The sequence below is a fragment of the Lynx canadensis genome, chromosome B4, assembly GCF_007474595.2.
Source record: "Lynx canadensis isolate LIC74 chromosome B4, mLynCan4.pri.v2, whole genome shotgun sequence".
NCBI classification, from domain to species: Eukaryota; Metazoa; Chordata; class Mammalia; order Carnivora; family Felidae; genus Lynx; species Lynx canadensis.
Window position 1 is genome coordinate 19,517,329 of NC_044309.1, and position 23,450 is coordinate 19,540,778.

General features: G+C 41.5%; 1 protein-coding gene and 1 long non-coding RNA gene across 5 annotated transcripts in view; both read right to left on the minus strand.

The window, feature by feature from the left end:
• The window catches only part of NEBL (nebulette), a 363,233-nt gene that overhangs the window by 147,296 nt on the left and 192,487 nt on the right, over positions 1-23,450 (minus strand). Inside the window, exons 1-2 of one of the 4 annotated variants that reach the window (XM_030321276.2) lie at positions 13,463-13,606; positions 3,140-3,248 (exon numbers count right to left, since the gene is read on the minus strand). The exons of 2 other annotated variants lie outside the window; for them this stretch is intronic. The gene's annotated coding sequence lies outside the window, so the exon portion shown is untranslated. Of the gene's footprint in view, positions 1-3,139; positions 3,249-13,462; positions 13,607-23,450 lie in introns of those variants that run through there. One more of the 4 variants, XM_030321277.2, reaches the window with a different exon arrangement.
• On the minus strand, positions 19,638-23,445 carry LOC115518062. The gene is made up of 3 exons (XR_003970160.1): positions 21,774-23,445; positions 21,608-21,686; positions 19,638-19,685 (listed from the first exon to the last, which is right to left on the minus strand). It is a non-coding gene; the product is annotated as an uncharacterized LOC115518062 (long non-coding RNA).

A 23,450-nucleotide genomic window follows, 5' to 3' on the forward strand; every position in this document is an offset into this window, starting at 1 on the left:
AAATATCTTCTCCCATTTCGTTGGTTGCCTTTTAGTTTTGCTGATTGTTTCCTTTGCTGTGCAGAAGCTTTTTATTTTGATAGTTCATTTTGCTTTTGTTTCTCTTGCCTCTGGAGGTGTGTTGAGTAAGAAGTTACTGCGGCCAAGATCAAAGAGGTTTTTGCCTGCTTTCTCCTCGAGGATTTTGATGGCTTCCTGTCTTACATTTAGGTATTTCATCCATTTTGAGTTTATTTTTGTGTATGGTGTAAGAAAGAGGTCCAGGTTCATTCTTCTGCATGTCGCTGTCGAGTTCCCAGCATCACTTGCTGAAGAGACCATTCTTATTCCATTGGATATTCTTTCTTGCTTTGTCAAAGATTAGTTGGCCATACAAGAAATAAAATATTTCTGACCAAAATTATTTCCTTACTAACCACACGTTCTTTGTGTTGGCAATGTGTTAGAATAAATGCTCTTTGTGACAACTGCCATATATTCTAAAATACTATTTTCTAAAAATTGCATTGCTGATTAAAGACACTTCAACAGTTGTCACTTACATCTATTAAATACACTTAAATAAAACAATTCTATTTGTCAATATTAGTGCCTGTGCTATTTCTCTGCATGCTTTTTCTAGTCAAAGAAATTCTGTCAAAAGGACAAAAGTTGAAAACTGTAACCTCAGCAATCACTAACTTTGGGGACTTATCCCCTGGTACAAATGTTCATGCATATGCATATTTTTATCACACACTCAGACAGATGCCCTTGCATTGATTTGAATACTTGCATAAATATTAATGTGTACAAATGCTTGCATGCAGAAAGCCCACTTATGAAATATCCAATTGCATAAATTAAGAACATTAGATACTAACTGCATTAACACTTCATAAAATACATGCACAAGTTTGCATGACAAAAAAAAAAAAAAAAAGGCACAATCCTTCGGAAGAGGCTAGATTCCCTCAGTTGTGTTTGCCATTCCGTAGCCACAAACTGGGAATTTCCACAGACTATTTGAAACCTTTAGATTATTCATAATTTTTATTTACATTTAGATGCATCTTTCCTGGGCTGAAATGAATGAAGTTCTCTTCTAGAGTAAATTTATGAATTGTTACATATGACCCCAAAAGGAAATGTCAGTTTTTTTAAGTCACTCAATGGCCTTAGAAACTAGCTTGTTCACAAAGACTATGACTCAAAAACATTTTTCACAATATAACATCCTCTAAACTTAGCTGTATACCATTGTATTATGTCTGATTCTTTTGCAGTCACAGCAGATAAATGTAAACTCTTGGGGTTTTTTAAATTTTTTTTAATGTTTATTTATTTTTTGAGAGAGAAATACAGAGTGTGAGCGGGGGATGGGCAGAGAGAAAGGGAGACACAGAATCTGAAGCAGGCTCCAGGCTCTGAGCTGTCAGCACAGAGCCCAATGGGGACTCAAACCCATGAACTGTGAGATCATGACCCAGCCAAAGTCAGATGCTTAACTGATTGAGCCACCCAGGTGCCCCACTCTTGGGGTTTTTTTTAAGTTTATTTATTTTGAGCGAAAGGGAGAGAGAGAGAGAGAGAGAATCCCAAGCAGGCTCTGTGCTATTAATGCAGAGCCCAACTTGGGGCTCAATCTCACAACTGTGAGATCATGTCCATGAGATCATGACCTGAGCCGAAATCAAGAGCTGAACACTTAACTGGCTGAGCCACCCAGGCACCCCAGCAAACTTTTCAAAAATTATAAACGAAAATACACAGAGGGCAGACTGATGGTTACTAGAGGCAGCCTAGAGGATAAGCAAAATGGGTGAAGGAGGTCAAAAGGTACAGACTTCCAGTTCTAAAATAAATAAGTCCCGGGTAGGTAATGTACGGCATAATATCTACAGTTAACAATACCAATCTGTATATTTCAAAGTTGCTAAGAGAGTGGATCTTAGGAGTTCTTATTACAAGAAAAAGAAATTGTAACTATGTGCAGTGATGGATGGTAAATAGATCTACTATGTCATAATGTATACAAATAGCAAATCATTATGCTGCACATCTAGTATGTTATATATCACTTATATCTCCATTAAAAAAAAAAAAGGAAAGAAAGAAAATACAATAAAGCTCTGTGGTTTAGTAAAGTTGGACACAACACCATTGTCAATTGGCAGGTGGCTCCTGTCCTCCACCCAGCTCCCACTTCCAAATGGGGACAGGCTAAGGTTCTTCTCCGGGGGAGACATGTATTGAGGAGATGATTTTCTTGTGACCATCTGCGTCTTCTCAGCTCAGTCTATGGCCAGCTGATGAGTTTCCATTTTTTTTACTTTTGTACTTTCTGTGACAGTATAAATTCACTTAAAAAATATTTTTTCATTAACTTTGAAAACAAAAGAAATCAAGTCTGCATTTCACACTTGAACTTTTGCCACCCTTTCATCACATTATTACAAGGTCTCACTGCCCACTTTATTTTTTTTATTTGACTAATGTTTACTTGTTTTTGAGTCGGGGGCAGGGGGCGCAAAGAAAGAGGGAGACACAGAACCCAAAGCAGGCTCCAGGCTCTGAGCTGTCAGCACAGAGCCCGACGCGGGGCTCAAACCCACAAACCGCGAGATCATGACCTAGCTGAAGTTGGACGCTCAATTGACTGGGCCACCCAGGCGTCCCTCACCACTCATTTTCGATCGGACGTCAGTCTCCTCTCTAGCTAAGGCAGACTTGACAGGTCTACGGTCACGACAAAGAAGACAGAAAAAGGGTTTTCAGCCCAAAGTATCACTTCTACCACACAGAGGGCCTCCTTCTCCCCGAAACTCAAATTCTGCTCGTCTGAGAACACACAAGCAATTTAAAGGCTCACCGGACACACAAAGCATGGCACTGCAGTAGCCTCCCCCACTTACCCACAGTTTTCCTTTCAGCAGTTCAGTTACTCACCGTCACCGATGGTCTGGGAGCAGATGGTCCTTCCTCCTGACTTGTCATCAGAAGGTCAGTGGCTGCCTAACATTGTGTCGTGGTGTCTACGTCATTCACCTCACTTTACCCTCTCGCACCGTCACTCGGTCATCTTCACGCCATCCCGGGAAGGCGGGGGAGTACAGTACAATAAGGGATTTTGAGAGAAGGAGAGGAAGACCACACTCACATGACTTGTCTCGCCGTCCATTATTATCGCGGTTCTCTTTTGTTATTATTTGCTGTCGTCCACCTCTTACTGTGCCTAATTTATGCATTAAACTTTATCACGGGTGCGTCTGCATGGGAGAAAACATAGTATGTGTAGGGTTCGGTGTTATCTGGGGGTTCAGGCATCTACTGGGGGTCTTGAAATACATCCCCCACAGATAAGGAGGCACTACCGTATTTCTGCCTAGTCTAGGAGGACCGACTACTGATAAAAGGTATGCGACGGGGACTGACTGTGGCCACCAATACCCACTTTTTGTCTTCCTTCTTGGCCCCCTGAAGTCAGGCAAGCCACAGGACTGAATTCCGGCCTGGGCAATACGGATGTTTGTGCTGTACACAACTTCCAGATGCAGCCCCTGTGATCTCCCAATTAATCTATTGCTGAAGTCAGACCACACAACCTACCGGATATTCTCTTAACAGACAGATCTTTGAGACATCGCAACGCATCTCTGCCAGGGGGCAAAGAGAGCTGAGAGGGTGGCAAAATAGGGCAGGGCCTCATGAAGAGTTTTGAGGGGAAGTGAACCTGGGAACAAACTTCCAGTCTGTGCAACGGTGAGGCAAAATGCCACACAATTCTATTTATTCACGAAAACATTTATTGGATGCTAATACACGCCAGGCACTACGTCTGGTGCTGAGGTTAAAAATATTACTGGCCACATTCCCTGAGCTCAAGGAACCACAGTCTACCTGGCTGGGGAGAAAGGAAATTAAATCAGTCCTTTGGCACAGTGTGGTAAGTGCCATAAAAGTCGCCCTGAGGAAGCATCTATAATCCTCTCTCAGATGTGGATTATGTGTAACACACAAATTGGTTATCCGTAACAAAGGTTGCAAAATAAATTCACTTCTGGATGAAAAACAACAGAAATTCTGGATCTTCCAAGAGGGGGCGAAACATGACGGATGGCAACTGCGAGCGTACAAGTAATACTGATATTAACTAACGCTGTAGATGATTATCGGCTTCTCTTTTATCAAAGCCAGTAAGCCCTGCACGGAAGGACGCAGATAACAGAACTGGGGAACCCCCAGCGAGCAAACCCACCCCAGTGATGTGCCTTAAAATATCTATATCGCCTGGAAATTGCCACGGACACTGACAGATCTCCTCCCTCAGATCAAAAACTGAATCTGGAATCTGTGCCCTTTAATGAAGCAGCAACAGAATTTAAATGTTAGTTTCTACCCTTTTAAGTGAAAACACAGAATTCCAGCAGACATATAGGCTTCCCCCATCATCCATCCATCTCCCACATCCTATTTAAAAGCTGACATTTAAGTAACCTTGATGTTTATCATAATGTTTGTGAGGAAGCAAAACATCATTAAGGATGTGTCTGAAGATCAGAGGGTCCCGCGCTTAAGTTGGGGAACAATTCATTTGCAAACTTATAATAATATGTGTTGGGCCAAGTTGCATTAATGAGAATTTTTTTTTCACCTTGAATACATGAGAATCACTAAGTGAGTATGCTTATTCTCATTAAAAGGATCAACTTCTGTGCTCATCAGTGAAAATTCTATAATGGACATCAGCTCCCAGAAAAATTTTGCAACCTCTTTAATGATGATTTTTTTTTCATTTTTTTAAGTTTATTTATTTATTTTGAGAGAGAGAGAGAGAGGCAGAGAGAGCGGGAGAGACAGAATCCCAACCAGGCTCTGCGCTGTCAGCACAGAGCCCAACACAGGACTGGAACTCACGAACTGTGAGATCATGACCTGAGCCGAAATCAAGAGTCGGACAACTCAACCAATGGAGCCACCCAGGCACCCCCCAATGATGATGTTTTATACAAAACTGTGACTGATAGTGATCAAAATAATGTTACTATGGGAAAGTCCAAATAAAATAAAATAGATTGTTAGAAATGGCCATCAGTTTGAAGACTGGAAATCCTCTTCCTATTTCTACAGACACTAAACCATGTGACTCTTCAAACATTTTCGCGCCACGACCTTGTTTCCATTTCCAATCTATTTCGCGACAATAACAAAACTATCACTTACTGAGCACTAAGTGTTTGAACTACAAATAAAAGCTAATATTCAATTCTTATAATAATCCTACGAGTTGTGGATTTTTTTTATTTCCATTTTACAGATGTGGAAATTTAGATGTAGGGAAATGGATGAGGCAGAAACCCCTTAGTATTCTGTTTCCTAGAGCAACAGTGGTAACAAAAGGAGGTGCTGTCCTTCCAACCCAGGCCTTGTCTGCCTCTAAAATCAGCATCTAGGACCCACAGGTCTGCTGAGGACAGAGCCTAGGAAATGGCAGGCAGTGATAACGAAACTGTGCAGAGTCCCAGCTCAGATCTACTTGTCACGATGGTTCACGTCTTTTCTGTCCTGAGTCACGGAGTTAACCGCGTCTCCTCCCTACTTCACTGTACAGTTAGATCTGGCCTAAGAGCAAGAATTAAGTGAGGGCTTAAATCTGATTGACAGCTTCTCCTCCAGTCTACAAACATTTCAAAGAGCAGAAAGCCAGCTGCCTCTCCCTTGGCAAGTTCCCACTGAATCCAAATAAATAATGCAGTGTTTTCCGTGTTTTAATTTTCTTCAGGATTACTGTTCATTGTGGTTTAATTTCTGCCTGTTCTAATTATTGCACATGCTGTCCTTCAAAATGACCTTGTAATCCTGTGTGTTCAGACTTCAACATTCTCCCACCTTACAAATAAGGTTAGTGTGACTCTTTTTCGGGGCCACAAATATCAGTTCATCTCAAATAATTCTTTTTAAAAGAACAACACCTTAAGGTAGAAGGAAACCGGACCTTCCATAAAACATGGCACTTTTTGCCTGGTATTAATCCCTATTTCAAAATATAACATTTTGGGAGCCTCACTTGGCTTTCGCTGTGTGGTCTGGAGGGATTGAAGAGGACCTGCCCAGGGCAGAGCAGCCCGTGATGGCGCCCGCTCTCCCCTCCCCTACATCAGGGCACACACGATCCCCAGAGTCTACAAAGCGAGATGACACTGCTTCTCCCGTGTGTCTCAATCACATTCTCCTAAAATTATAAGAGGCCAAAAAAGGGACACCAATCACCCCTCCGTGTACTTATATCCATAGACAGAGCTTGACTTCATATTTTTACTTAACGGTGGCTTTCTACTGTGTCACACAAAGGGCTTTTCCATCAGGCTGTCCTTGATCCTCTCAACTGAAAATAAGCATCAAATATTATCATTCCCATTGGAGACATAGGCGAAAAGAGGCATAACGATTGAGATATAATGTTCTGCTAAAATAGATCATTTTATGGGCGCCTGGGTGGCTCAGGCAGTTGAGCGCTCGACTTCGGCTCATGTCACGATCTCACAGTTCATGGGTACGAGCCCCGCATCGGTCTCTGTGCTGACAGCTCAGAGCCTGGAGCCTGCTTCGGATTCTGTATCTCCCTCTCTCTCTGCCCCTCCTCTGCTCCAACTCTGTCTCTCTCTGTCTCTCAAAAATGAATACACATTTAAAAAAATTTTAAGTAGGTCATTTTATTTTATTTTTTTTTTCAATGTTTATTTATTTTTGGGACAGAGAGAGACAGAGCATGAACGGGGGAGGGGCAGAGAGAGAGGGAGACACAGAATCGGAAACAGGCTCCAGGCTCCGAGCCATCAGCCCGGAGCCTGACGCGGGGCTCGAACTCACGGACCGCGAGATCGTGACCTGGCTGAAGTCGGACGCTTAACCGACTGCGCCACCCAGGCGCCCCTAAGTAGGTCATTTTAAAAGTTGAAAGAGCCTTAAGGCTTTATCCTGTAATCCACATATCGTAGGAAGCTATTTCTTGTTTCTTACTCGTGTGTCTTGTTACAACCCAAAACTAATTTCCTTTGCTTGTAACTAGGATCCAGTCCTCAACTCCTTGTAAACAAAAAACTAAGTCATTTAAAATCATTCAACTACTAGGATTTTGTTCCTGTGCACCCTGACTTTAGGACTCAAAGGTAGTCAAAGGTTAACAGTCTCAAACAGGCATCCTCATGGACTTCTGAAAATATTGCTTCCAGACAGCGTCCTGAGGATAAAACGGACTCTGGAGGTCACCTCCGCGACCATCTGTGCCCTATATAATGACCTATGCGGATCAGGGTCTGTCATCTCTGGCCTGTTCAATGAGCAAGACGCAGTTCCATTAGCTACAGTCTGGTTTGTCATCTGACTTTTGGAGACACCATCATAAAGCAACAAAGGTTGAGGCTTAACCTTTATTGAAACACAATAAGATGTTGACCAGAACACCCCCCACTGCCCCCGCTGTAGACAGTTCAGTTAACTGGGGTTTTTCTCTCCATATTTGTACGGAACTAATGTAGCATTTGCACGCAATGCTGAAAGCATACATATTTATACGGCTTTGCACTTTCAAACCTGCCAACCTGACATTGTGTCTGAGACTAGCCATCCCAGGCTTGTGTCACAGTTGGGGCGTGAACGCACAACTGCCCTATTTACATACCATACAGACACCTGTGCTCAGCATTCGTCATTCGGTTCTAAATCCAAGCGGTAAAACTGCTTACATTCTTGTTTTTATTGGCATAGCTTAAAAATAGAGATACCGGAACGCATTATTTTCTTCTTCTTCTGTTCTCCAAGAGCCGACCCCTACAAGTACTGGTATCATAATCATCCCAAGGCCCAACAGCCAGACATAAGGGGCTCCAAGAGCCCATGGAGACAATTACAATGAAATCCCACCCAGAGAAGGGCCAGGCTGACAACAAGCCTACATCAGCCACTCCCAACACTCACACAGTGACCCAAAAATCCGGTGTCATTCCCTTACTTACAAAATCTTTTCGGGGTGCCTGGGTGGCTCAGTCGGTTGAACATCCAACTCAATTTTGGCTCAGGTCATGATCCAATATTTCAATGGGAGGCTCTACTCATGGGTGATAAAGCTCTGTTCCCAGGGTTAAAAAATCTGAAACTTCTAAATTTGGTCCTAATAGCAGGATGCGATCTCCAAAGTGCCATTTAAGGATAAATCAACTTCTGCATTAACAGTAACAAAGAAATTCCTATCTTGACATTTACTCTACAGCACAAGGGCTCCAGATATCGCATAGAAGGGATGATCCCAAAATTCTGATGTAAAGGGAGAATCCTGTATTTGAGAGTCAGAAAAAATCTGCACTCAAATCCTGGCTCTTTCTTTTATCTTTCTTTTAAATGTGTATTTTTGAGAGAGAGAGAGAGAGACAGAGCACGAGCACGGGAGGGGCAGAGAGAGAGGGAGACACAGAATCCAAAGCAGGCTCCGTGTCAGCCAGAACCCGACTCGGGACTCGAACCCACAAACCATGAGATCATGACCTGAGCTGAAGTCAGATGCTTAACCAGCTGAGCCACCCAGGCACCCCACTGACTGTGTGTGCTTTTAGTGGTACAAGAAGCCAATCAGATTTTCTCCAAAATCCATACGTTGTTTCCATACATGGGAACTGGGTTTTCATATCATCTTTCCATCATTTCACAATGAAACTCTGTGTTTCGAAATCCTGTAGCCCTTTTGTTGGCAGCTACTCAGGGGGATGAGGTATAAACCCAAGGAAAACACAGGGACCTTCAAAATTTTCTAAAGTTTTCTATTTCTTTTTTTTTTTTTTAATGTTTTTATTTATTTTTGAGACAGAGAGAGACAGAGCATGAGCAGGGGAGGGGCCGAGAGAGGGGGAGACACAGAATGTGAAGCAGGCTCCAGGCTCCGAGCTGTCAGCACAGAGCCTGACGCGGGGCTCAAACTCATGGACCGCGAGATCATGACCTGAGCTGAAGTCAGATGCTTAACCGACTGAGCCACCCAGGTGCCCCGAAAGTTTTCTATTTCTTAAGCTGGGTGGTGGGTACACGGGTGCCTGCTTTATTACCATCCTTTACACTCTACGTAAGTTTCTGTGGACTGTTTTGTATGTGTGATACATTTCACAATTTAAAAGAGTCTTAATACTGAAAAATCCCAGGCATGGAAATCCCATTGGCATTTACTAAGGATAATGCATCACTATTTTGTCCACTTGAACGGATGAATTTTTTTAAGCCACTGATAATATTTACAGTTTAACACCTAAAAGTTACTTTTTAAAATGTACCTTGAAAGTCTAATTCTGAAAGACTGCAAATTTCAATAATGCCACCAACGTGACTCAAAGAGTCAAGTGTCCAAAAAAGAAAGGCAAACCAGATTAACGGATGGAAGACCTCAGTTCTGGCTGACCCCAGTTTTTTACAAGCTAACTTCCAAAGTATTCAGAAATTAAGGTCAGGTAGTACTTAGCCTAACACCCTCATATGGGATAAGTACAAAACAGTGGCTGTTTGAAGGCACGCTAAAAGCTGCCAACCGGACACGGCTCCCTTCTTGTCCTGTCCTCCCTCAGGACATTTTCTATGCCCAGCGTTTGGTGCATTTATGCCCACCAAAAAACAACTTAACTGGGGCGCCTGGGTGGCTCAGCCAGTTAAGCATCCGACTCTTGATTTCGGCTCAGGTCACGATCTCAGGGTTCGCAAGTTCAAGCCCCGCATCGGGGTCCGTGCTGACAGCGTGGAGCCTGCTTGGGGTTCTCTGTCTCCCTCTCTCTCTGCCCCTCCCCCACCCATGTGTGGGCGTGCGCTCGCGCTCTCTCTCTCTCTCTCTCTCTAAAAAGTAAATAAACATTTTAAAAAATCATGATTGAACTAATCATTTCACATTTAGAATACTGATAGTGATAATCACAGTAATAACCTACGGAGCGATCTGCAAACGTCAGTACACTGCCGATAAGGTGAACAGTATTACAACTGTGTCATGCTCTGCCCTCAACAAATCAGTCACAGACGTGGGTACTGGGAAATCACACGCGCGTGCACACGAGGTGTCAGGAGACAAACGGGGGATAGTGGAGGCAGCAGATGGTGTACTGAGTACTTGAGTACTGAACTGCCTCATAGGCAGTTGAGCACAGGCTTCGTACACAAGCGAGGGAAGGGCCCCCTCAAAATGGAAGAGAGTTCCACCGACTTATCCAGAAGCCTGCGATTGGAAAGTCGAACAACTATTCATTTTCAGCCTACCCGTGCGTACTGTGCCCTAGATCTTAGCAGCATTGGTGTTGATTTTTTTATTATTATTATTTGTTTCATTTGAGGGGGAGCCCCACAATCTCTGTGGAATTCAGAACCTTCAAAGGTTATACTCTAACCCTAGAAGCAGAAATAGCAATAGAATGGAGTTTGGAGGTGATGGAAATAAATTTGGCCCTTACGCCTACCTCTTAAATATTTCCCCATTTTTTGACCGATAATGTAAACCCCGTGATCAAAATGCAAAATGCCAATCTGCTGACTCCAAATAACCCAGTGGTGTGGTTCACTTCGTTATAGAAATAATGTGAAATTCACTGCACAATTCCCGAGAAAATGGCTTTCCTCCTTCAGTAAATAATGACTTACCCTTCACAGTACTTAATCATTTTAACATGCCAAATGTCTTATCTGGCAAAACAGAACATGCAATAAGTTATGAAAACGTTTACAGTCGATGCCCAGGCGTGGGCAGGAGGGAGTTTTGGGGAAAATGAGGGAAATAAATGGTTAACTGCCAGCACACACACACTCATGCTAGAGGACACAAAGAGGTTCCCAGCAGTTGATAAATTCATTTAGGGAAACTCACTTTATTTTTCCAACAGAGCTCTCACCAGCTAATCTGTATTACAACCTGCGGGAGTCTTAATATTCTCAGCAGGATCAAGATTCAGGCCACACTGATTCAGCTATTTAATCTTGCAAGAGAACAATATTTGGCAGGAAAAGACCCCACAGCACTGAGGGGACGTCCCAGAGGTTCGTCGTCGGCACAGATTGGGCCAGCAACACCGAAGGTGGAAACCAAACAGCGCTAACCAATGTTTATCATCAGCTTTGCGGAGCTCCCTCCTCAGACACGCCAGTACACGCGACCTATGTATGCAAAACATACGCATCACGTGTGTGTAGGGCTCTTTTCGGGTACGTGTACATTTTTAAGATGCAATATGTTCTGTCGATATTTTGGACCGAGTCCTGAGAAGTTTTTGATTCGAAACTATCCCTACAGAGGGTGAGGGTACAAAAGAGATGAAGAAAAATGGTCATCGCTTTACTTTCAAAACTTTTCAGCCTCTTGAGTACTGAAAACCAAGATGGAGAGAACATGTGTCTGAGTTTTTAAGTGTATGCAAATATTTACATACTAATCTTCTTAGCCACTGTGACATTAATAAGCTGATCGAGGGGTACCTGGGTGGCTCAGTCGGTTGAGCGTCCGACTTCGGCTCAGGTCATGATCTCGCGGTCTGTGGGTTCGAGCCCCATGTCGGGCTCTGTGCTGACGGCTCAGAGCCTGGAGCCTGCTTCGGATTCTGTGTCTCCCTCTCTCTCTGCCCCTCCCCTGCTCGCATTCTGTCTCTCTTTCTCTCTCTCTTTCTCTCTCTCAAAAATAAACATTAAAAAAATTTTTTTAAACAAGCTAATCGATACTCTGCTATAAATGCTCATTCTTTTTTTACATTTTGTGTGTAACCTATGGCTTGATTAATTTTGCGTGATATTTTCTGGACACACCCACTGACAGGCAAACAGGGAATACAGAAAACAGATGGAAGGAGAGGGGCAAACTTTAACGCGAAGTTGATGGCATCTACTGTACAAACAAACAATACGAATCACGATTCAAAAAAGAATGATTTAGTAAAATTCTTCAAAGGCTACTTTCAAGTAACGTTGGCAAGCTTTCAATTCCTTTACCTCCCAAACCTGGCTGGCTACCCCTCTGATAACAGCACAGGGTTTCCCTCTATCGAGCATTTATCATCCTGGGCAGCCATGGTCTGCTTGCCCGTTAGAGGGTGAACACCCAGCTCCATGAGGTCAGGGGTCAAATTTATTTCGTTTCTCATTATATCCCCCGCCTCCTGGCAAAGTGCCTGGCGTATGGTAAACACTCAACAATGTCTGTTGAGTCAGTTAATGTGTTCAAAGTGATTTCTTTTGGAGATTTTTTTGGCCTTGTAGATACCAAAAATATGCATATTGAAAATATGATACCAATCTTTCACCAATCTTGCCTCAGTCTGCATTTCAGTAATGGTGTCTCTGTCTCTCTCCACACTCTGACAAGTAGGCGCTAGGTGCTCCCAACCTTATCGTATTCCTTCCTTCCTTCCTTCCTCGCCTTACAGCTTTTAAGACTGCCCCTGCGGCGGTTGAAAACCTTGGCCAGCCACTGAAGGCACCCTCACAAGAGTATAAACGCATACACAGAGTGGTTTCTCACTTTCTCCGCCATCTATGGGGCCCGGTGAACGTGAGGTCCACAGCAAATGTTTAAAGAACAAACACATATGCAGCGTAACCGTGAAAGCAACTTCCCCCTTGTCTTATTCATCACAGTTGAAGCACCGTGCTCTAGAAGATTCCAGCATGAGCAAGAAATGCTGCTTGCCCTCAACGGGCTCATCACAATTACACAACAAAAGCGAACATTGAAATCACTCTGTTTGGGAAAATTCAATTCTCGCTCTCGACAATAACAAGTGTTAAGACCAGAATGATTTCTTTAAAGGTTTTTCTCCTTTCATTCTTTTTTCTGCATCTATACTCTATTTCATACTTTCCGAAACAAACTGCCATTTTCATCATCGTTCGCAGAAGGCCATGACACGAAAGCTTAATTCAAACGAATTCAAAGTTGACTTGGTTATAGTTAATATAGCCACAAGAGGAAAAATCCATCGCAAATATAAGCAAACAAAAAAATAAGTGATCATCGCTTCTTGCTTCTTGTCCTTGGAACCAAGCCTAAGGGTACTGCACAAAAGCAACCGGCCCTTCAAAGAGAAATGTAGACATACCCTTTTACAAACAGCATTGCATGCGATTCTGTACCCAAGACAGAAAGGCTACAGAGCAGGCCTGACGACAGTGAAAGAAAAGGAACCTACGGTAGAAAGTACGAGCAAAAAATAAAGAAAAGCAATTTCCATGACATAATTCTTCTAGGAAAATGAAATGCAAATTAGAGAACATATCTATCTGTATATGCTTACAAAAAGGAAGACATTCTTGCCTCTAACTTCCAGTGGTGCAATTTCCCTTAATTGTATAAACTTGGCTTGGGTTACCAATGGCTTCTAATTAAATCTCTTTATAATGTCTCCTTTGATTCATGACCTCTTAATAAGTTGCGACTATTACACTTATTAGCTGGAAGAACAACCGGTTTCAAACCTACCTGCAAAAATCCACCAAAGTTATAATGATGTGGCATAATTATTAACGACGGTCGCATCTGGCGACTCCACAAATATGTAGGCAAGACTACCGGATCTTCTTTAACGTTCAGTATGTGCTCGCAGTAGGTATGTCCCAAAGGGTATAATAAAATCTGGAGGAAAATTCAGATACTTTGTAAGTTTTTAATCTGTATTGTGTGCTGGAAATTGCAACATTTTTTAAAAAGCTCATCCTTATTCGGCTTTCCCCGTGGCACAGAAATATTTCTTTTCTATTGTCACACCTCTGCCCTCCTTTCCCTCACATCTGTCCAGGCCAGACTGCCAGCACAGGACATGTGAGATCTACATTCTGAGCTCCATCATTCCACTGAGACCTGGAAAACGTAATTACTACTATATGCTATCTTTGTTTCTATAAATGACTGTGGCTCAAAACCACAAATAAAGAGGCTTGCAAGGGCCAATTAAGGATCGGAAATAGGACCCAGAAGGAAATTCTTTTTTGTTGTTGTTGTTAAAATTGTTCAGTTTGAAAACAGAAAAAAAAATTTTAAATCCGGATGTAGAAGTTTTCCTGAGATGACACAAGGTATTGTAATCCACCTCTACTAAAGAAGCTGACTTATGATAGGAGCTTATGATTACAAAATGTATATTACTTAGTTATCTCAAAAGTCCCTATGATGTATGCAGATCACTTCTCATTTGTCCCCATTATGGACTGAATTGTGTCCCCTCCCCCAAAACTCGTATCTTGAAACCCTAAGCCCCAGTGTGACTGTCTTTGGAGATGGAAATTTTAAGAAGGTAATTCAGGTTAAATGAGGTCAAAGGCTGGGGCCCTGATCCAATTCAACTGGTGTCCTTCCAAGAAGAGGAAGAGACACCAGAGACCTCTTTCTCTTATACACATACATGTAGGAAAAGGCCATACGAGGACACAGTAAGAAAGTGTGCTCTCCCAGCCAAGACAAGAGCTGTCACCAGAAGTCAATCCTGCTGGCCCTTGATCCTGAACTTCCTGCCTCTGGAACTGTGAGAAAATAAATTTCTGTGATTTAAGCCACGCAGCCTGTGATATTTTGTTATGGCAGCCTGGACAGTCTAATGCAAGTCCCATTTATCAGATATTTAGACACGATAAGATAAGATACGATAAGATGAGATAATATATGATAAGATAAGACAAGATAAAAATAAATTGCCTGACATTTTAAAACAGGGGTGGTCGGTGGATTTCTAATACACTGATATTCTGAATTCTTTTTTTTTTTTCAATGTTTATTTTTAAGACAGAGAGAGAGAGAGAATGAGTGGGGGAGGTATAGACAGAGAGGGAGACATAGAACCCAAAGCAGCTCAGGCTCTGAGCTGTCAGCACAGAGCCCAATGTGGGGCTCGAACTCATCAAACCGCTAGATCATGACCTGAGCTGAAGTCAGACGTTTAACCGACTGAGCCACCCAGGCGCCCCTAATACAGTGAAATTCTTAAATGCCACATTAGAAAGCAAATGTTCCTGCTTTACTGAGAAAATACTGCTATAAACTTTCGATGAAAACTATAGAAATCACTGAGTGTTTAAGTAAAAATAGGAGAAAGTGAAAAAAATGGGTGTTCTGAAGCAACACAAAACAAACAACAAATTTGAAGCAACTTTCAAAGCTAGAACTCTCTGGGGGGCACCTGGATGGCGCAGTCGGTCAGGCATCCGACTCTCGATTTCGGCCCAGGTCATCATCTCACAGTTTGTGACTTCCAGCCCCTTGTCAGGCTCTGTGCTGACACCGTGGAGCCCACTTGGGATTCTCTCTCTCCCTCTCTCTCTCTCTACTCCTCCACTGCTCGCGCACACTCTCAAGATAAATAAATAAACTCTGAAGAAAAAAAAAAGCTATGAACTCCCTTGCAAAGAGAGGTTTCAAGAGAAAGAATGTGCAAATTTGTCAATATTTTAAATATTATCACTTCATTCATGTACACAACATACATTTCCTCAGCACCTGCTACGTTGTCAAGCACTATTCCAGGCATTAGCAATTTTGTGTTGAAAGGATGTGCTGGTTCCCTACCCTACTGTGGTGCATATCCTAGGAAAGATTTGATTTGCTTAGACTGAGAAGTGGATGGTAAGGCAGACTCTTCTGAAAAAGAAAAAAAAAAAAAACTTGAGGAAATAATACCCTTAAAAGAATTCAGTCATGGGGCACCCGGGTGGCTCAGTTAGTTAAATGTCTAACTTTGGCTCAGGTAATGATCTCACAGCTCCCCCCATCAGGCTCTGAGCTGACAGCATGGAACCTGCTTCAGACTCTCTGTCTCCCTCTCTCTCTCTGCCCCTCCCTCTCTCAAAAATAAATAAACGTTAAAAAAAAAAATTCGGTCATTTCCTAAGTGACTATTTATTAGGCAACTTCATCGTGCTACAGAACGATGGAATGAAGGAAAGATCTGGGAGTTTTAAGGAAGGAAATTGATGTGTATCTGCACAGACCTTAAAAGCGATGCTTTGATTAAGATAGATCTAGAGCTATCAGAACGGCTTGTAATAATCTCCTCTGTACGATGAAATTCACACAAGACTGGAGGGGATTCGCTGGTCAAAGTATCAAAACGGGTGTGTTTACAGAAGCAGTCCTGGTTAAGCCATAGGGGAGCCGACAGCCTCGGGCACGGTGAGAAGCCTTGAGAAGAAGGTATGTTGGGCCAAGAAGTTAATGCATCCACTTATCAAACGTGGCTCCGTGTTCAGCCCTGGGGTGACAGAGAAAAAGCCTGAACCTTCATAGAGTTCAGTTCAGGAGGAAGATAACTCAGCATGCAGTTCCAGAACGAGACTGCCAGGATGCCAAGAGAAAGAGGAAGGCCAGGGAAGAAGAGGTAGGCTCTGGGCGTAGAAGGGATATGGAAAGGGTACAAAGAACCTTCCAGATGGAAGTGTAAAGTGCATAGGGCTGAGGGTTCAAGAGGGACCCCCAGGCTGGAGATCTCATCTGGCAATAAACCACAGACAGTCTCATATTCCCTGCTACAGTATTTGCATTTCATCCCAAAGGCAATAGCGAGCAAGAGATAGATTTTAAGGTAGAAAGTGACGTGATCAGATGTGCATTTTAGGAACTTGCAAGAAACCACAAAGAGAGCGGCTCGGGAGGGAGAAGAGGCAGTCCTGTGGCAGGCAGGAGCAGTTTAGAGACTTCTTCCCACAACCAAGCGAGGGCAGGGAGGGCCAAGGATGTGACCAGAAAGGTGAAGTACAAAGCACCATGATATGCATTCTTAGAGAGGCAAAAAATAAATTGAAGAAGACGTGGATGGTCTTCATCTTCCTGAAGCTAGAGAAGTAAAACACATAACCAGTGAAAATGCTCCTTCAGACCAAACTGTGGAACGTGATGTGTGAAATGAGCGGTGCGGCTAATGGTGCCATCGAGCAAAGCACTGTCGTGATTGGGAGAGGAGAAAGATCGCGGTAGCTGGGGTCTGAGTGTGGGTCCAGGATCATTTACAGACACTGTGAAATTGTGCCAAACGAGAGGAGTGACTCATGCAAAAGCCCAGGACAGACTAACTTAGTCAGGCCTAAAAGAAACGGAAGAACCGTGTTGACAGGCAGTGAAAGATACGGGGAAAAGTAATTTAGGAGCCGATCGTGGAGGGCCCTGAGAGTCAGAATGAAAGAGCTTCGGAGATTAGACTTTGTCCTACGCAGAGTGGAGCTCCCAGGGAAGTTCTTAGTGAATCATAATTAGGGTCTTGATGAAAGAGATATTTTAGAAAGACTCATCTGGTGCCAGTGTTCAAGATACAATGGAAAAGCTCCAGAAGGAGCCTGGAAGGAGAGAAGGCCAATTAGGAGGTCCCGCAATAACTCAGGCAGGCTAAGGGGCCTGAACACAGGGGAAGAGAAAAGAAAAGAATGAGGGAAAGGAATTTCACTAAAGAAGGATCTTCAGAAATTGTTTGCGGGATCGTTAATCTCTGTTTCCAAAAAAAAAGTGTCATATGTGTTAATTCTTTTACTCTGGGGGCCCTCCCCCACCTCCCGTTTAGACAATGCCATTTTACAGCCACAACCCTTGTACTTGCCATGCACAAGTAATTACTGGTCTGGGATGTATTTGTTTCTTTAAGTGGCTGTGGCTAAAAACCAGAGGATAAAAAGAAGAGATCAACCTTTGAAGTTCTGCCCTAGGTGGAAAAATAAAGCAAAACCAGGTGTAAGGGAAACCACGGATTTGGACACGAGAAAGGACCGAGAGGTGATTTTCCGTACATTTTTCTCATGAAAGTCTAAGTGTGCCTTATAGAAATACTTTCCCTGAGGAGAGGTTGTTCAGAGAATCTAATTAGACTGGGTATGTCAAAGTGTTTCGAAACAAATAAAGCATTCATACATGTGTTCGGTATTATAAGGAAAATACATGTTAATGCCCTATCACCTTCTCTGACATAATGGATCTTTGCTTTAAAGATAATGCTACTTACCCACTATTACTCAGGAATACATGGGAGTTACCAGTTGAGACAAGTTGGAGGTAAGGTACAGCCCATTACAGTGACATATAAATTCACTCTGTGAAAATAGTAGCCTCCAAGGGCTTAAATCTAAGCTACTGACCTAATAACGATCTCTGTTATTTCATCTACGCTAATCAACCTGGTTATGAGTTATATCAAAAAAACCGTCCGATTCTCCTCTCCAACTACTTAATGTATTAGACTTTACCACTCAAAATCAGAAGCTTTCAGATAAATGTTCCATGGCATATAAAAGTTATGCTTCTTGTGTAAGGAACAAAACTAACAAATACTCTCTGTCAACACTGAATGTCTTTCTGATTTTTACCTTCCTCGCCTTTAAAAAAAGAAACTTTTTTATGTTTGCTAAATGTAAAAAGAAAGAGAAATCCTTCTGTATCAGTTGTTCAGGTTCATAGAAGACCTAATTGCCTCTTACACTGTAATTTCGCCACCAGTTTACAATTAGCATGCATTTCTCATGCATGAGTTGACCCAATTACATAACAAATTTTGCCTTTGGGGATTTCTCTTGACTGCTTGTCTTCTGTCCACCATACAACTCAATTTCACACCGTCAGCAGCCTGAACATGGCCACAGTCAGTCTCTGTCAAAATGATTTATTTAAATTACAAACAGAGACCAGATCCCTAGATAATCATCCCTACCCTCCTGCTCACCCTTACACTCAACCTAACTTTGAATCAAATATTTTAATAGCCCATAGACACTGCTATTCAATTATTAGGCCATGTTTGCCTCCAATAATCTAATATTTTTGAAGCTAACTCACAAAATCTCAGGGAACTAAATCATCAGCATCCATGTGAGCTTATTAATGGACACATAATTTATTTTGCATTCTAAGAAGTCAATGAAAAATTATGTAGCTGTATCAAAAAAGCTAAAAATAATTACATTTCAATATCAAATTAGAGAAGAGACTCTTTGCTCTGTAACGTTTTTTTATTTTTTATTTTATTTTTTATCTTTATTTTTAAAATTTTTTTAACGTTTTATTTTTATTTTTGAGACAGAGAGAGACAGAGCATGAACAGGGGAGGGGCAGAGAGAGAGGGAGACACAGAATCGGAAGCAGGCTCCAGGCTCTGAGCCATCAGCCCAGAGTCTGACGCGGGGCTCGAACTCACGGACCACGAGATCATGACCTGAGCTGAAGTCGGATGCTTAACCGACTGAGCCACCCAGGCACCCCTGTAACGTTTTTTTAAAAAAAGGCTTCAATCTTAGCTTTTCTTGTGAAGCAAGTGAACATTTTATGAATGGCTACGCTACGTTGAAAATGGTAGTAAGAAGGGGTATTTGGGAAACAGGAAAGATAACCAAACCTATAGATTCTGACGGGGGAAGGGAAGGAATATAGAGCGGGTGAAAATATTATTGCCTGTGTTGTCTATGGGCCAGTGATCTAAGGAAAGGGTGTTTTAAAGATGCCCACTGAAGCCAACACACACAGGCACACTGCATGCATACACACATACACACACACACACACACACACACACACACACACACACACAAATTATTTCCTCTGTGAGTCAAGGACAGACACAAATCTTGACAAATCACCTAACGGCAGACTTATCAGTCAGTCCGCAAAATACAGGATCCTGTCATCTGGTTTTGGCGGGGGGGGGGGGGGGGTCCCCTTCCCCCCCCATATATTTCTCCATTACCTAAAGTAAATTAGAAAATAAACATCTAGATTTTATCCATAGCACAAAGATTTTAAAAGTCTCTTGGGGTTGGACTTTACCCTTTCATTTCACAATTTATCTATAGACTGTCTCAGCTAATTAAAAGCGCAGTTTAAATGAGTGCGTAAGCAGGCAGAATGAAACACATCAATAATCTTCTCAAGGCCCGACCTAGTCCCTTAGATGTCAGCAGTGATTCTCTGCCCAACTGCAGGTATCCTGAATGCACTGCTTATAAACCTGAAGGTGGTAACCACCAGCGTCAGAAACCACCTTTCCAATTACCCACACGAGCTAGAGGTCTGAGGACAACAGGAAAAACGGTTTTTGAAAATGTCCAAAGGCACAGTATTCTTTGATACAAGACTGTACGTTGTCTTTTAAGAACATTTCCCTAAAATATCAAGAAGTAAAGAAAATGTGGAGCTCCACCAGGTCATGTCTGCCCTTTCTGAATTTCTACCCTGGACTTTGGTGGGTCGTGGGAGGACACAATTAGGCATTTTCTGGAATTTTCTGGAATTTTGTTGTTGTTGTTGTTTCAGAAACCATTCTGTTTCTTTCCAACCATTCAGTAAATTCTGAAACCTGGCCTCTTTTCTTATTCTTTCTGCAGCTATACTAAGTCGGTAATATAAGAGAGGAATTTTAAATAGCAGCATTTCATAAATCTCCCAGATTCAATATGCTGTCATTACAGATCCCCCCAAAAAAAGAAGTCAAGGCTAAACCCACGTTCACCCCTTTCATTACACACAATTTCAAATTTATGGGTTGTGTTCTATCCCACATCTCAGTAACAGATGCAGACTGAGTGGGTATTTCCAAATGATTTCAAATCCTGCACAAATGAATCAGAGTGGCTGAGAAAATTTCATAACACCAATACAGACACAAGCAATCAAAAATGCCCATTCATCCACAGCACATTGCCCAAAACACCTAAGAGGTGTCATTAAATTCAGTTTTATGTCTTTCTACTTTCTTTAGTCTGAAAGGGATTAAAGGCAGCTTAGAAAGATCCATACAATATTCAAAGATAAAAATAAGGAAAACAAGTAAGTAAAAGTAAACACAAACAAGAAAATGAAGCAAACGGAAAAAATAAAGATACAAAGACCTCGACTTAATAACCCACCTACATCAGCCTGTATTAAACTTGTAGCTTGAATGTCATATGGCTTATAATTTCAGAATGAGTCTGCTCATCCAAGCACCCCAAGCAGGCAAATTCTGGTGGAGACCAGTCTGGACATTTTCTCACCCCCTTCCCTCTCCAAACAGACACAGTCCAGGCCACTGTCAAAAATATCTGTCTGGATTTGGCGCACATGTTTCGGTATTTGGGTTTATCTGAAAGTAATGTGGAAAATTGGGCTAACCAAAGTGCCACCTTCCATATTAGCCCAAGTTTCTTAGAGGAAAAAAAAAAAAAAAAAAGAAAAAAAAGATCTTTGAGTAATGTGGAAAACCCTGTGAGGTCACGGAAAAAGTTCATAAAGTTGCAGCCTTGTTAATGAGTAAAAAATTCACGAGACCTCAGTATATTTAACAGTTTCCTTTCTTCAGGAATAAATCCCTAATGGTAATATTATGATATCTATATTCTTTACTGCTATTCAAACATGACTACGCCTCACCATGACTTAAGAACCAGAACTCCTTGGAACACTGGTAAGGGGCTAACGTAAGACAATCGCAAAATAAAATAAAATAAAATAAAATAAAATAAAATAAAATAAAATAAAATAAAATAAAATAAAATAAAATAAATTTAGGTGTCGTCTCAATTATATGCTTTTAAAAGTCAGTGTTGTCTACATCACAGGCTTAATCCAAATGGTGTTTGTATATACTGCCACGTATATGATACATACAGATTCATACGTCCCTATACGTACCTGTGTTAAAAGGGGTTTTTGCGTGATTAAGAATGGATCTGCAGACAGCTCCACGTGTTGAATAAAATGTATATTCCTGCTAATGATAAAGGTTGGTGAAATGATCAGTTCTTTTCTTATTAAATATGAATATTGACTTAATTTGAATATAAATTAAAGGGCTTACCTTTCGATTGACTGCAATCCTTATGGTAGCTGTCCCATGGATGTCTTAGAGTAGAAATGTTTACTTCTTTTTGAAATATATTTCTGTGACAGTTTGTGACTTACGATATAACTTTGTTTTGTGTGGCATTATTTTGGGTTTTGTTTTGTTTTTTTTCTCAAGTTCCCCAAAAATAATCCAAAGAAAGAAACGTTATTCTGTGTAACTGCCAGTGCCGTATCCCTAACTCACGTTTTAAAAAACAAAAATCACTTTTTAATTTAAAGAAAGAAGGAAGAGGAAGAAAGATGAGGGTGGTAACACATGACTGGTGGGTTGTCGGGACGGGGGAGAAAAACGAGGGGACAAAAGACGTGAATCTTTAAAATGCATCCCTTTTACCTTCAAAGGAAAAAAAAAAGTTCTTACAAACCTAAAATGTCCATTTAAAGAGCAAATAATGAATAAACCTTAGGGAATATGGCAAAACAAAGTGTTCCCTCCACCTCCTGTTATTCCCTAAAGAAGTTTTTTCAAAACATCACATCATTGTGGGGTTTTTTTCACAAATAAAATTCTTTCTCAAATTGTATACTACAATTTTATCTCCAAATTGTTATATATAATGATGACGGCCAAACATCAGCGAGTTTAAACCATCTGCTAATTAAACACTTCCTGGAAATTAAGGCTCCATTGTTTATAACATCTATAAACATCGTTTATAACACACAAAGTTCGGTGGAAGTAATACACAAGATACACTTCTCATGAAACACGGCATGAATCTTGCAGATTTGTGCATACTTCTGTATCATGTACATAGTTGTCAATTTTCATACGTATGTCCTCTTGGATACCTAACACTGAACTGATTTTTTTTTCTGAAAAAAAAATACATTTCGACAAACTTCAAAGAAACTTTGGAAGAAACATAATCACAGGCATGAATTATGAAAATGAAGATAAGCTATTTATCTGCCTTCACGTAGTACGGAATTAACACTTTTGGTCCCTAATGTGCTGGGAACTGATGCTCTCCTCAATTTTCTTTGTCAGGAAAAATATATTACTTAACGAGATACAGCTTTCAAATCCACAGCAACGTCATACGTAAATGTTTGTTTCAGAAATTCGATGGAATACATCATTTCAACAAATTTCTAGTTTAAAGTGTGAAAGCTTACATACACACAATTAGCAAAATAAGATTATTCAAGATACTTAGCCTTATGTGTATATATTTTTTGTCTGATTAGCCACACCCAAAACCAAAACTGTCAGGTGTATAATTTTACCTATAAAAGTCCTGTTTTGGAAAAACGCAAAAGCGGAGAACCATTAAAAATGGCATAAGATGCTAAATTATAACAACTCTTTTAATAGCGATGACTATATTTCTAAGTACACAATTCTTGTCATCAAGTTGATCTCTCTAGTGAACGTATTTCGCAAGTCGCTTTAATGAAATAAGTTAAATATCTATTCAGAAATATAGTCATTGCTATTAAAGTGTGAGGCTCTAGGTAACCGTGATGAAATCAAACGGAAGGAGTTCCCCAGTTGAGCCTGGCATATCTTATGAGCACCTTGAGAACCGCTTGCCCACGGTAGCGACAAGGACACCTCCAAGTCCCAACCTCATTCTCTCATCCAGACACGCGAGTTAGGGTGATCGAGGCACCGAACAGTCACCTA